Source organism: Hylobates moloch, unplaced genomic scaffold (genome assembly GCF_009828535.3).
Source record: "Hylobates moloch isolate HMO894 unplaced genomic scaffold, HMol_V3 SCAFFOLD_7, whole genome shotgun sequence".
NCBI lineage: Eukaryota > Metazoa > Chordata > Mammalia > Primates > Hylobatidae > Hylobates > Hylobates moloch.
In genome coordinates this window covers 32,574,989-32,589,157 of record NW_026652282.1, presented here as the reverse complement: position 1 = coordinate 32,589,157, position 14,169 = coordinate 32,574,989, and positions in this window count along the sequence as shown.

The following is a 14,169-nucleotide window of genomic DNA, read 5'->3' as shown; positions in this document are numbered from 1 at the left end:
CCTTAGTGGGAGCATATAAGTATGTTAGCACTCTGGAAAATAGGGCTTGGAAACTCATACTGTTGGGGGTACATAATTTGACATAGACAACTTGTACCTATCCTTCAAATTTTTCATTGCACGTGTTTTGAGAAAGAAATTTCATTTTTTATTAATCTTTCCTATAGAAATACTCACGCATCCTTACAAAATATATCTATCGCAGCATCTTTTGCTAACAGCAAGATATTGGGGAAAATTTAAATGAAATTAATAGGGAAATAGTTCAGAATTATAATAAGTTATGGCATGTTGATACTATGCAATACTGTGTAGCTGTTAAGAAGAATGAGGTATACTGACAAGGTAAGATGTCCATAAAGAAAAGCATGTCACTATAAAATGGATCCAATTTATGCAAAAATTAACTTTTATGAGTATAAATTATATATATATATATATATATATACACACACACACATACACACATATATATTTGGGAGATAATTTTCCATGGGTCCCTTGCATTTTGCACACCTTGAATTAGCTTTTGTCCTAAACTATCTTTTCAAGGATGTTTGTATGGTGAACAACTTGAAAGACAGAAATATTGTCTCCTTCTGGGGTAGGCAACAAAGGGCCTATTTGTTTACTATTCAGGATAATAAAGAATGTGTCTTTCTAGGGCAAGGATTAGGGAGATTTGTCAGCAGCCCACTTTAAAAGATTATGGTATCCTTAAGTCAGGTTTCTTCTTTTTTTTTTTTTTAAACCTTTTTAGTTGGCAAATAAAAATCACGTATATTTAACACCATGTACAATGGCTAAATCAAGCTAGTTAACATATCCATTATTTTACATACTTAAATATTTTTGTGGTGAGAACGCTTAAGATCTAATCTCTTAGCAATTTTCAAAAATACAATATGCTGTTATAAACTATAGTCATCATGTTGTACAGTAGATCTTTTGAACTTATTACTCCCATGTAACTGAAATTTTGTATCTTTTGACCAACATCTGTCCAATCCTCCCACTAAGACTCTAGGATCACCATTTTATTCTCTGTGTCTGAGTTTAACTGTTTAGATTCCACATATAAGTGAGCTCATGCAGTATTTGTCTTTCTGTGTCTTGGCTTATTTCACTTAACATAATGTCATCGAGTTTCATCTATGCTGTGTCAAATAAAAGAATTTCTTCTTTTTAAAGGCTGACTAGTATTCTGTTGTACATATTTACCACATGTTCTCTATCCATTCAGCAGTCGATGGATATTTAGGTTGATTCCATATTTTGGCTATTGTGCATAATGCTGCAGTGAATATGGGAGTGAAAATATCTCTTCAACTTACTGATTTCATTTTCTTTGGATATATAAGCAGTAGTAGGATTGCTGGATCATATGGTAATTCTATTTTTAATTTTTTGATGAACCTCCATACTATTTTCCATAATTGCTGTGCTAATTTCCATTCCCACCAAATTGTACAATGGCTTTCTTTTCCTCATATTCTTCCAACACTTATGTTTCACCTTTTTGTTAGTAAGCATTCTAACAAATACAAGTAATATTTCATTGTTTTAATTTGCATTTCTCTGATAATTAGTGATGTTGAGCATTTTTTCATATGTCCGTTGGCCATTTGTGTACCTTTTTTTTTGAGAAATGTCTGTTCAGATCCTTTGCCCATTTTAAAAATCGGGTTGTTTATTATTGAGTTGTTTGAGTTCCTTATATATTTTGGATATTAACCCTTTATCAGATGTATGGTTTGCAAAGATTTTCTCCCATTCTTTAGGTTGTCTCTTCACTCTGTTGACTATTTCCTTTGCTTTGTAGGAGCTTTTTAGTTTAATGTAATCATATTTTTCTTTTTTTTGCTTTTGTTGCCTTGCTTTTGGGATCATATCTATAAATTAGGCATTCTTCTTTTTTTCTTTTCTTTTTTTATTATTATACTTTAAATTCTTTATGCATTCAGATGTTAACTTTTTGCTGCCTCTGTGTGTATGTATGTGTAAGGAGGGAGTAGCGATCAATTTTTCCATCTGATGTGATAAAGGATAAATCTTGTAATTGCTGCAGTTTCATGAGCAAATGTGTCACATCAACTTTATATGTATATGAAGTCCAGAAGGCAGAACTAGAAGTAAAACTAGAAGTAATCGTTGAGCGGAAGTTATAAGGGAAATAGAGGTAGAATTTAAATCAATAAAAATAGAACTCCAAATGTTAAACAAATGAATAGGCAACTTCTCCATTAGTAAATCTATAGTCTTTCTGAAACATTCAAGGTCTCCTTTTTTCATTATTCTTTCTTCAATATGTAGTTATGATCAACACACACACACACACACACACACACACACACAAAGTGCATCCAGTATGCAAGGGTCCTTATTTAGTGGGTCAATCCTTGATTGGATTTAGTGTTCTAAGTCCTTAAAGAGTCCTGTCAAATGAACTTGATCTTTTTCTCCCTACCTCACAGCCTCACTTCTTCCTCATCCATAGGGTTTGGCCTCATCTGGATGGCTTTACCTTTTTTTCTCTATTTACACACCTTTTCTTGTTCACGGAAGTGGGGTCCAAGGGCCAGCAATTAAGATGAAAATTGGGTGCAGCCTTTTTTTCTAATTAAAATAGTAAATAATAAATTTGGTGTGGAGCCTTGAAAGCTAGAAGACCACTTAGACTGCTTTGATTCTGGGTTCTATGTCTTCTGTCCTCTAGACCAAGGATTATTGAGCCTTCCAGGTGATCTATGTTGCTTTGCAGTGCTCTACTTTGGAATTTGGAGCTAAAACCCCATTGAATAATAAAGATTGTTCTTCTCTTCTGTGCCTTTTATGCACCTCCCTTGGGAAGGTAATAGGAAAGATCTTGCTGGGCCAGAAACAATTGAGGTGATGCTGGATCCCTGGCTCAGCACCACTGTAAACTCCATTCTCTAACAGAACCCTAATTGCTTCATTTTTCAACAATAATAAACATTTTAGTTTTATTATAAATGTGGTACAAAATTAGTAATACAATAGATGTATTATTAAACCTCAACTGGTACTAAGCACTATACTTATTAATTTAAAAGAATGATCTTGATTCAAAACAAAGCTTTACCACCTACAAGCTGTTTTAGGTTGGACAGATAATTTAATCATTCTTATTTCAATTTCCTCATCTAATAATGTTTATATCAGTACTCATATTTCAGAGCTACAGATTTCAGATAACGTGAAATATTTTATATTAATAATAATGAAAATGCAAGTCACAATCACAATGACATTTTACCTCCTACCTCTTAAAATGGCTGTTATGAAAAAACAAAACAAAACACCAACAACCACAAAAGATAAGTGATGGCCAGAATGTGGCAAAATTACAGCCCTAATTATTTCTGTTTCTTAACAGGTATTGACAAAAATATTCATGAGGAGCCTCTTCTATTGGGCAAAATGTGTTAGGGTAGAGATCTCATATGAAGTTTCTATATTCTATTTATATAAAAATTTCTTCTTGGTATTATCTTCAAATAGCATCGTTATTAGTAAAATTAAGGTTGTAAAATGCAAGGAGGAATAAAAATTTAAATGATGATCTTCAAAGCCAATGCATCTTAAAAATGTATTTTAATGTTTGTTATGTCTCAATGTTTTACAAACCAAACTATAAATTAATTATATTTGTCAGGGAAGTCTGAGAAGATAAATATCAGGCAAATCTCACAAATGTTTCAAAATCATTTTGCCACAATCATAGCAGCCTAATGTCCACAGCAACAGAAATACATTAATTCATCTCTCTCTTGCAGTTTTGCATCCTTCCCTTTTCACATGTAAAAGGTAGCCACAATGCCTAATTATTTCTTAGAGTAAATTTTATTGGAGTTTTCCAACCTTTAGCATTGGCATCTCTATATTTCTTTTGGGCTTCATTCCATTTTATGGAGGCATCATACTATCAAAATCTCCAGACAGGGAAGATGGAGGCTGGCCTCGCCTCCTCATGCAGTGCTAATAGAATGTCCATCTATTGAGCCCTTTGGAAATGCCAAGCAATGATTTACAACTCTTCACCCCTGTGGGGCCTTTGTAAACAAATCACTCAGATGGTGTGAAGCACACTTGGACAGTCCAATGTGGGGCTATGGATCACAGGAATGTCTTGGAGGCTTTGTGCACTTAGGAAGCTGCATGAACCATCAATGGAGAAAAGGATAAAGAAAACAATAATGGAGCCCAAACTTGAAGCCTGTACCCTAGAATCCCCAAGAATAAAGCTGTACAAAAGTCATATAATACACATATAATGTATAATTGTATATAATGTATATACATATAATTATAATGTATAATTATACATATAATGGATAACTGGAACAAAATAAATGATATGAATAATAGATATAGTAAAGAAACCAGATTTACACAGATGTACAAACACACATATTACTGTCAACCAAGAGGCAAAAGACCACACTCCAGTGCAGTAAGACTAGGCATTTATTGATGTCTTAGGAATTGCTATTTGGAAGACACATATTTGGCTAGAAGCCAAATTGCGTTCAGAAGAAAGGGAGGGAAGTAAGGGTTTTTGAAGGGAGCTAAAGGTGATTACACAAGTTGCTTTGAAAGAATGATCATTGGTGGAGGCAGCTGGCTTAGTACACAAATCCGTAGTTCATTGGTTGTTGCTGTTCAGGAATTTGCAGTGTTGGTGAAATCCGGCTGTTTTCCAGGATGTTGTGGTCATTGCAGTTTGGCCCAGTTCAAAGGTTCAAGGCAAGTTCCTGGTTTTTTGTTTGTTTCTGTTTTCTTTTTGCACGTAATGCAGGCAATCCTTCTTGAAATAGCTTCCTGAACTTTATTTTTGTGTTTTGAACCAGTGATGCCATTTCGTATATCACATTTTATATTACACATACTAAATATAATATATGCATGCACTCTTTCTTTCTTGGCGTGTTTTTCAAATTGCAACATATTTTAGAGTAGAAGCCAACAAATTTGTTTTTTGTAAAGGGCCCGATAGTAAATTTTAGGCTTTACAGGCCACATACAGTTCCAACTACTTTTCTCTTTCATTGTAGTCCAAAGCAACGAAAGACATGTAAACAAATGAGCAAGGTTGTGTTCCAATTAAATTTTACTTATAAGCAATAAAATTACAATTTTATAGAATTTTCATGTGTCACAAAGTATTATTTTTCTTTGGGGTTTTTCAACTATATACAAATGTAAAAACCATTGTTAGCTTGTGCACTATGCAGAAACAGGTGGTAAGCTACATTTTGCCCACAGGCCATCGTTTGCTGACCTTTATTACAGACAGTCAAGATTCATGTAATGAAATTAAATTTGATGCCATCTAAAAATTGAAAATGTTTTAGAATTGTGGAACACCTAATACTTAATAATTCATTTATCCAAGTAGATATGACTATTTTGAAATGCTTAAATAACCACTAGGTGGCTCTGTACTCTGTATATTTTCTGTGTTGTTACAGCATTTCACCCATTCTTTGCCATTGCTATGTGTTCAGCACTAGATGGCATTAACTATTGACGATGTGTTTTTTCATCTTTTGAAATTAATATTCCCAAATATAGAAATAAATTCTTATTTTTCATGTCTAGTGGGAAAACGCATGATTAATCTCTGTCCTTATTACCAGAAGACCAAATTAAGGTCAGCCTAGAAACTGGAACTTATCCATATGTCTTAACACAGAGCATTTTTGTATCATAATAGATTGCAATAATGCATTTGATCAACAGAAGTTTACCTGTTAGAAACCACAGAAAATTAACCTGACACATTACAATAGTTCTCAAATATCTAATTCTAAATAATATTTTTAAAAATAGGTGTATGTGTATTAAATAATCTAGTAATTCAAAATCAACCTTGACTTCACTGTTTTCGTGTATATAGTGAAACACATTTATTATTTCTGAAATCCAAAGTAATGGCACATTAATATACCCTCAGTGAAGTAAAATCAATCCTACAGATCATTGCTTGACTTTGTGGGCTAAAATTGCTTCCAAAATCTTATTACTAGCAATGTTGCATTGGAAGCTTCTAAATCTATTATCATAGAGGCAGGATTTTATTTCTTGTACTGGCTCAATAGCTTTCAAATTACAAAGTTAGGGCCGGGCGCGGTGACTCACGCCTGTAATCCCAGCACTTTTGGAGGCCAAGACAGGTGGATCACCAGAGGTCAAGAGTTCGAAACCAACGTGGCCAACATAGTGAAACCCCGTCTCTACTAAAAACACAAAAATTAGCCCACCGTAGTGGTGTGTACCTGTAGTCCCAGCTACTTGGGAGGCTGAGGAAGGAGAATCACTTTAACCCGGGAGGTGGAGATTGCAATAAGCCAAGATCGCACCACTGTACTCCAGCCTGGGCAACAGAACAAGACTCCGTCTCAAAAAAGAAAAAAAATAATACAAAGCTGTAAGTACAGGTCACTTTAAATAGACCAATTTTCCTAAATTGAAAAAGATAGAGCTCATTGTCATTAACTTGCTACAAAGGCAAACTTTCAAAATTTACAAGTTATTAAAAGTGCTGGGATAATATGCAGATCAATACATTACTAGGACATTTAAAAATCTAATGTTTTTTAATAGTTGGCTTTATTATTGGCTCATACTACCTTCTATACCACTTTCTTAGTTAAGATCCCCTCAAGTTGAAGAAGAATAGATGAGGGAATTCACTTCTATCATTTCATTTTTACTGCAAATTCTAGTATAATTTCTTTTCCACATGTCATGAAATTAGAAGGCTGTTTGTTTTTACTCAATTTAAAGTGTTTTGTATGTGAGAAACAAATTGCATTATGTGTGTGCATACCTGGTATATTTCCAAGAGAAAGAATACTAAACATAGCTTATCAATCAACAGGTTTAAAATCTAATAAAAATGTTTTCAATGCGATGCAATACATGACAGCAGGGTTGAACAAAGCGCACACAGTTATCTTTGTCTCTTCATTCCTTGTCATTTCCATATAAAAATAAGTTTTGCTTTGATCTTTTAAAAATTCATGTGTATATTAAATCAAGAAACTACACGATGCAATTTATCTATTCTGGATCTGGTAGAATGCTGTTATCACCTTAAGATAATGTCTATTTATTGTCATAACTATATATCAGCAGAGTAATAAGGACAATATATTATTCCTGAAGTAGCATCCCTACTGGTGCCAGGCTTGTTTTGCATCAAACATAACTTCCTTACTCCTTATTCTTTAACCAAACCATATAGCCCTTTGAATAAGAGATCTGAAAATATTATTTTGATTAGTCAGGACATTTTGTTCCACTAAGGAAATTAACTCTGCTCTTTCTTAGAGATTTTCAAGGGACATTTTGGGAAGACTATCTTAAAAATAAAAACAAGGAGTGTTGTTTAAATTTCACTTTCTTAGTTTATTTGTATTTCTCTTATGGAAATTAATATTTACACTGCATCTACACAACAGAAAGCTGAAAATATAGTTGACAATTATCTAGTGGATTTAAGTTTAAATGGAAAGTCTAAAAATCAAATTCACATCTCAATGTTTATTAAGATGTCTAGGGCCCTGGTTGGTCAGTAGAAGTTTTTGATAGTTATCTGTATTTTTTTGAAATAGGGGAAAAAAAACAGTACTCACAGCTTAAGAATATTTTGTGTTCAAATGTCTTAGACTAAGAGACTATGCCCTTGCTATAATTTTAAAACATGGAATGACTTACCAAAGAAACCAACAGGGCAATAGTGGCTTAGTAAAATATAGTTTATAATTTGCACATTTAATATTCTTGTTCCAAATAATACTTTATAGGTATTTGCCTTCTATCAGAAAGACAGCCTAGATTATACCAAGGTGAAATCCCTTCATGATATACTAAGAAAAGTTGAGTAACTGAGATAAGGGAGGAAGAAAAAACCAGCAGAAAGCCTGAAAATGTATAGTTCTAGAAGTATTGGTGCCTAAAGATAATGAATACAATTCTATCGTACTTGAACTTCATGCCAAACTCCATTTGGAAATTTACAGTCAGCTATTTCAGCCACACTTCTTGTATCCGTTATTATTTGTCAGTGATTCAAATTCAAGCCCTCTTTCCTCAAATCCAAACTTCTTCAAAAACCCTTTTTCTGCCTTGATTTCATTAAAACAAATCCGTGTATAAGGCTATTGCATATGATTGTGAAGACCACTTACTGCACAAAATAACCAAATTCATATACCCTGGTATTGAGCTGTATGCATCTACCAGGAGAAAAGAACTCATTTTTTCCCTAATTTACATGCAAGTATTGTGAGACTAGCAGCATTTCTCCTTGTATCTGAATGTCGCTGATTTCCTCTGTAACCAGTAATCTTTATCAGAAGCTGCTAAACAAAGACATACGTAGTGTTTTTGTGGGACAGTCATGGTTTATGCCTATTGCCCCTGTATAATTGTTCATAGTACTATCTTTTACTTTCAAATGTGTCCCATTTGGGAAGACAAATAACATGGTCACTGTATTAGTCCATTTTCATGCTGCTGATAAAGACATACCCGAGACTGGGCAATTTACAAAAGAAAGGTTTAATGGACTTACAGTTCCACATGGCTGGAGCCGCCTAACAATCATGGCAGAAGGCAGGGAGGAGCAAGGCAAGGAGGAGCAAGTCACATCTTAGGTGGATGACGGCAGGCAAAGAGAGAGCATGTGCAGGGAAATTCCTTTTTATAAAATCATCAGGTCTTGTGAGACTTATTCATTATCATGAGAACAGCATGGGAAAGACCTGCCCCCATGATGCAGTTACCTCCCACTGGGTCCCTCCCACGACATGTGGGATTTTAAGATGAGATTTGGGTGGGGACAGACACAGCCAAACCATATCATTCTACCCCTGGCCGCTCCCAAATCTCATGTCCTTACATTTCAAAACCAATCATGGTATCCCAACAGTCCTCCAAAATCTTATTTCAGCTTTAACTCAAAAGTCCACAGTCCAAAGTCTCATCTGAGACAAGGCAAGTCCCTTCTGCCTATGAGCCTGAACAAAGTGGGTACAGGCCCCATGCAAGTCCAGAATCCACTGGGGCAGTCAAATATTAAAGCTCCAAAATGATCTCCTTTGACTCCATGTCTCACATCCAGGTCACACTGATGCAAGAAGTGGATTCCCATGGTCTTGGGCAGCTTGACTCCTGTGGCTTTGCAGGGTATAGCCTCTCTCCCAACTGCCTTCTTGGGCTGGCATTGAGTGTGGCTTTTCCAGGTGCACAGTGCAAGCTGTTTGTGGATCTGTCATTTTGGGGTCTGGAGGGTGGTTGCCCTCTTCTTACAGCTCCACTAGGCAGTACCCCAGTAGGGACTCTGTGTGGGGGCTTGTACCCCAAATTTCCCTTCCACTCTGCCCTAGCAGAGGTTCTCTATGAGGGCCCTGTCCCTGCAGCAAACTTTTGCCTGGGCATCCAGGCATTTCCATACATCTTCTGAAATCCAGGCGGAGGTTCCCAAATCTCAATTCTTGACTTCTGTGCACCCACAGACTCAATACCACATGGAAGCTGCCAAGGCCTGGGGCTTCCACCCTCTGAAGAAATAGCCTGAGCTGTATGTTGACCCCTTGTAGTCACAGCTGGAGCAGCTGGGACAGAGGGCACCAAGTCCCTAGACTGCACACAGCAGAGGGACCCTGGGCCCGGCCCACGAACCCATTTTTTCCTCCTAAACCTCTGGGCCTGTGATGGAAGGGGCTGCTGCAAAAGTCTCTGACGTGCCCTGGTGACACTTTCCCCATTGTCTTGGTGATTAACATTAGGCTCTTCATTACTTATGCAAATTTCTGCAGCTGGCTTGAATTTCTCCTCAGAAAATGGGATTTTCTTTTCTATTGCATTGTCAGGCTGCAGAATTTCTGAACTTTTATGCTCTGTTTCCCTTTTAAAACTGAATGCCTTTAACAGCACCCAAGTCACCTCTTGAATGCCTTGCTGCTTAGAAATTTTCTCCACCAGATACCGTAAATCATCTCTCTGAATTTCAAAGTTCCACAAATCTCTAGGGTGGGTCACAATGCCACTAGTCTCTTTGATAAAACATAACAAGAGTCGCCTTTGCTCCAGTTCCCAACAAGTTCCTCATCTCCATCTGAGATCACCTCAGCTGGGATTTCATTGTCCACATCATTATCAGCATTTTGGTCAAAGCCAATCAACAAGTCTCTAGGAAGTTCCAAACTTCCCACATTTTTCTGTTTTTTGTTTTTTTTTATTTTTATTTTTATTTTTATTTCAGAGCTGTTTAAACTGTTCCAACCTCTGCCTGTTACTCAGTTCCAAAATCACTTTCACATTTTCAGGTATCTTTTCAGCAGCACTCCACTCTACTGGTACCCATTTACTGTATTAATCTGTTTTCACACCGCTGATAAAGATATACCTGAGGCTGGGCAATTTACAAAAGAAAGAGGTTTAATGGACTTACAGTTCCACTTGGCTGGGGAGGCATCACAATCATGGTGGAAGGCAAGGAGGAACAAGACACATTTTAGGTGGATGGCAGCAGGCAAAGAGAGAGCTTGTGCAGGGAAATTCCTTCTTATATAACAATCAGGTTTTGTGAGACTTATTCACTAGCATGAGAACAGCACAGGAAAGATCTGCTCCTATGATTCAATTACTTCCCACCAGGTCCCTCCTACAACATGTGGAAATTCAGGATGAGATTTGGGTGGGGACACAGCCAAACCATATCATTCTGGGTGGAGGCACAGCCAAACCATATCATTCTGCCCCGGCCCCTCCCAAATCTCATGTCTTTACATTTCAAAACCAATCATGCCTTCCGAACAGTCCCCCAAAGTCTTAACTCATTTCAGCACTAACTCAAATGTCCACAGTCCAAAGTCTCATCTGAGACAAGGCAAGTCTCGTCCACCAATGAGCCTGTAAAATCAAAAGCAAGTTAGCTACTTCCTCTCAATAAACTAGGTATTGATGGAATGCATTTCAAAATAATAAGAGCTATTTATGACAAACCCATAGCCAATATGATACTGAATGGGCAAAAGCTGGAAGCATTCCCTTTGAAAACCAGTACAATACAAGGATGCTCTCTCTCACCACTCCTATTCAACATAGTATTGGAAGTTCTTGCCAGGGCAATCAGGCAAGAGAAAGAAATAAAGTGTGTTCAAATAGGAAGAGAGGAAGTCAAATTGTCTGTTTGCAAATGACATGATTGTATATTTAGAAAACCCCATCATCTCAGCCCAAAATTTCCTTAAGCCAATAAGCAATTTCAGCAAAGTCTCAGGATACAAAATCAATGTGCAAAAATCACAAGCATTCCTATACACCAACAATAGACAAGCAAAAAGAATTAAGCTGGAAGCATCATGCTGGCTGACTTCAATCTATACTACAAGGCTACAGTAACCAAAACAGCATGGTACTGGTACCAAAACAGACATATAGACCAATGGAACAGAACAGAGACCTTGGAAATAACACCACACATCTACAACAATCTGATCTTCCACAAACCTGAAAAAAACAAGCAATAGGGAAGGATTCCCTATTTAATAAATGGTGCTGGGAAAACTGGCTAGCCATATGCAGAAAACTGAAACTGGACCCCTTCCTTATGCCTTATACAAAAACTAACTCAAGATGGATTAGAGACTTAAACATAAGACCTAAAACCATAAAAACCCTAGAAGAAAACCTAGGCAATACCATTCAGCACATAGACATGGGCAAAGACTTTATGACAAAAATACCAAAAGCAATTGCAACAAAAGTCAAAATTGACAAATGGGATCTAATTAAACTAAAGAGCTTCTGTACAGCAAAAGAAACTATCATCAGAGTGAACAGGCAACCTATACAATGGGAGAAGATTTTTCCAACCTACCTATCTGACAAAGGTCTAATATCCAGAATCTACAAAGAACAAGGAACTTAAATTTACAAGAAAAAAGCCCATCAAAAAGTGGGCAAAGGATATTAATGGACACTTCTGAAAAGAAGACATTTATGTGGCCAAAAAACACATGAAAAAAGCTCATCATCACTGATTGTTAGAGAAATGCAAATCAAAACCACAATGAAATACCATCTCACACCAGTCAGAATGACAATAGCAAAGACATGGAACCAACCCAAATGCCCATAAATGATAGGCTGGATAAAGAAAATGTGGTACATATACACCATGGAATACTATGCAGCCATAACAAAGAATGAAATCATGTCCTTTGCAGGGACATCATCCTCAGCAAACTAACACAGCAACAGAAAACGAAATGCTGCATGTTCTCACTCATAAGTGGGAGTTGAACAGTGAGAACATATGGACACAGGGAGGGGAACAACACACCCCAGGGCCTGTCGAGGGGTAGGGGGCAAGAGGAGGGAGAGCATTAGGACAAATGCATGCCGGGCTTAAAACCTAGATGATTGGTTGATAGGTGCAGCAAACCACCATGGCACATGTATACCTATGTAACACACCTGCACGTTCTGCACATGTATCCTGGAACATAAATAAAATAAAGTAAAATAAAATAAAATAAAGAAATAAAAGTCTTTACTTGAGGATCATGACATCTGGCTAAATAATGCTCAACTCATTTTTATTTTAACTGAAGATTCTCATCGCCTTGCCATCTCATTTTCTCATGTTTCAGAACTCCTGACTATAATCTTGACTGAGTTCTGTGCCTATGTGGTTGACATGCTAGGTACCCTACCATTTATAATTTCTTGTTCATCACAAATTTACTTTCAGCTCCATTTAATTTTTTTCACCCATAACCATATCTGTCTCAAGATTTTTCATTGCCCAGAACTGTTATACATATTAAATTTGAATTATTCATCATTTCAGCACAAAGTTGTAACCTCGACTACAATCCCATTATGATTAGAAACCCCATAGAAATCTCAGATACTGTTTTCTCTTTCTCCCAAGCTGTTAGCTTGCTCATATTCTTTCTCTACCTAGCTTTTATGATTATCTATTTTCAAACAAGTTCCCTTAATATCCTTAAACTATTGCTTTTTAACCACACAGAACTGACAAACCAATCCTATAAATCAATTCAACATGTTTCTGTCTCCATTCTAACATCTGGTGTACTAAGCACAGTTACAGTAAAATAGCATAGCCCTATGGAGAGCTGTCAGTATAAATGTATGTTCCACTGTGAATTTTCTCTTCATTTCTAATTTTCAGTTGGTTATCTCGACTTGTTTTCATAAATAATTACGTTATCTGGAAATAATAAATGCTTTTTTCATCCTCTCTAATTTCTATACCCACCCCCCCCTTGTGTTTTATCTTCTCTTATTTTGTTTATTTATTTATTTAGACAGAGTTTTGCTCTTATTGCCCAGGCTGGGGTGCAATGGCGTGATCTCGGCTCACTGCAACCTCTGCCTCCCAGGTTCAAGCGATCCTCCTGACTCAGGCTCCCGAGTAGGGGGAATTACAGGTATGTGCCACCACGCCCAGCTAATTTTTATTTTTTAGTAGAGGTGGGGTTTCTCCATGTTGGTCAGGCTGGTGACAAACTCCCGACCTCAGGTGATCTGCCCGCCTCAGCCTCCCGAAGTGCTGGGATTGCAGGTGTGAGCCACCAAGCCTGGCCTATCTTGTCTTATTTTAATGGCTAGAACCTTCAGCACAATGTTGTCATAATCAATGGTAATATTTTTAATCCTAACTTTAATGTGAGTTATTCTAGAACTTTGCATCTTATATTGTACATGTGTCTGTTATAGGTGTCTGGTATCTATATTTATGAATGTTAAGTTTGCCAAAAATATTTATCATGAATGGTTGCTATATTTTATTCAATGGTATAATGACACCTATTATTGATGAAATATTTCTCTCATTTAATTTGTTATTTTAGTGAATAATTATGTTGATAATTTTTCTAATATGGTGCTATTCCTGAAATCTTGAAATTAGCCCTTAATACTGTAGTTTTATAATAAACTGTTGATTGTGGTTGCTGATCATCTATTTAGGACCTTTGCTTCTATGTTCATAGGTATGATTAAAGTAAAATTTTATTTTCTTGTGATTTTCTGTCTTCACTGCCACAGTCATTATAAATCTCATAAAGTAAGTTGTTTCCCACCTTTTTTCTGTACTTTGGA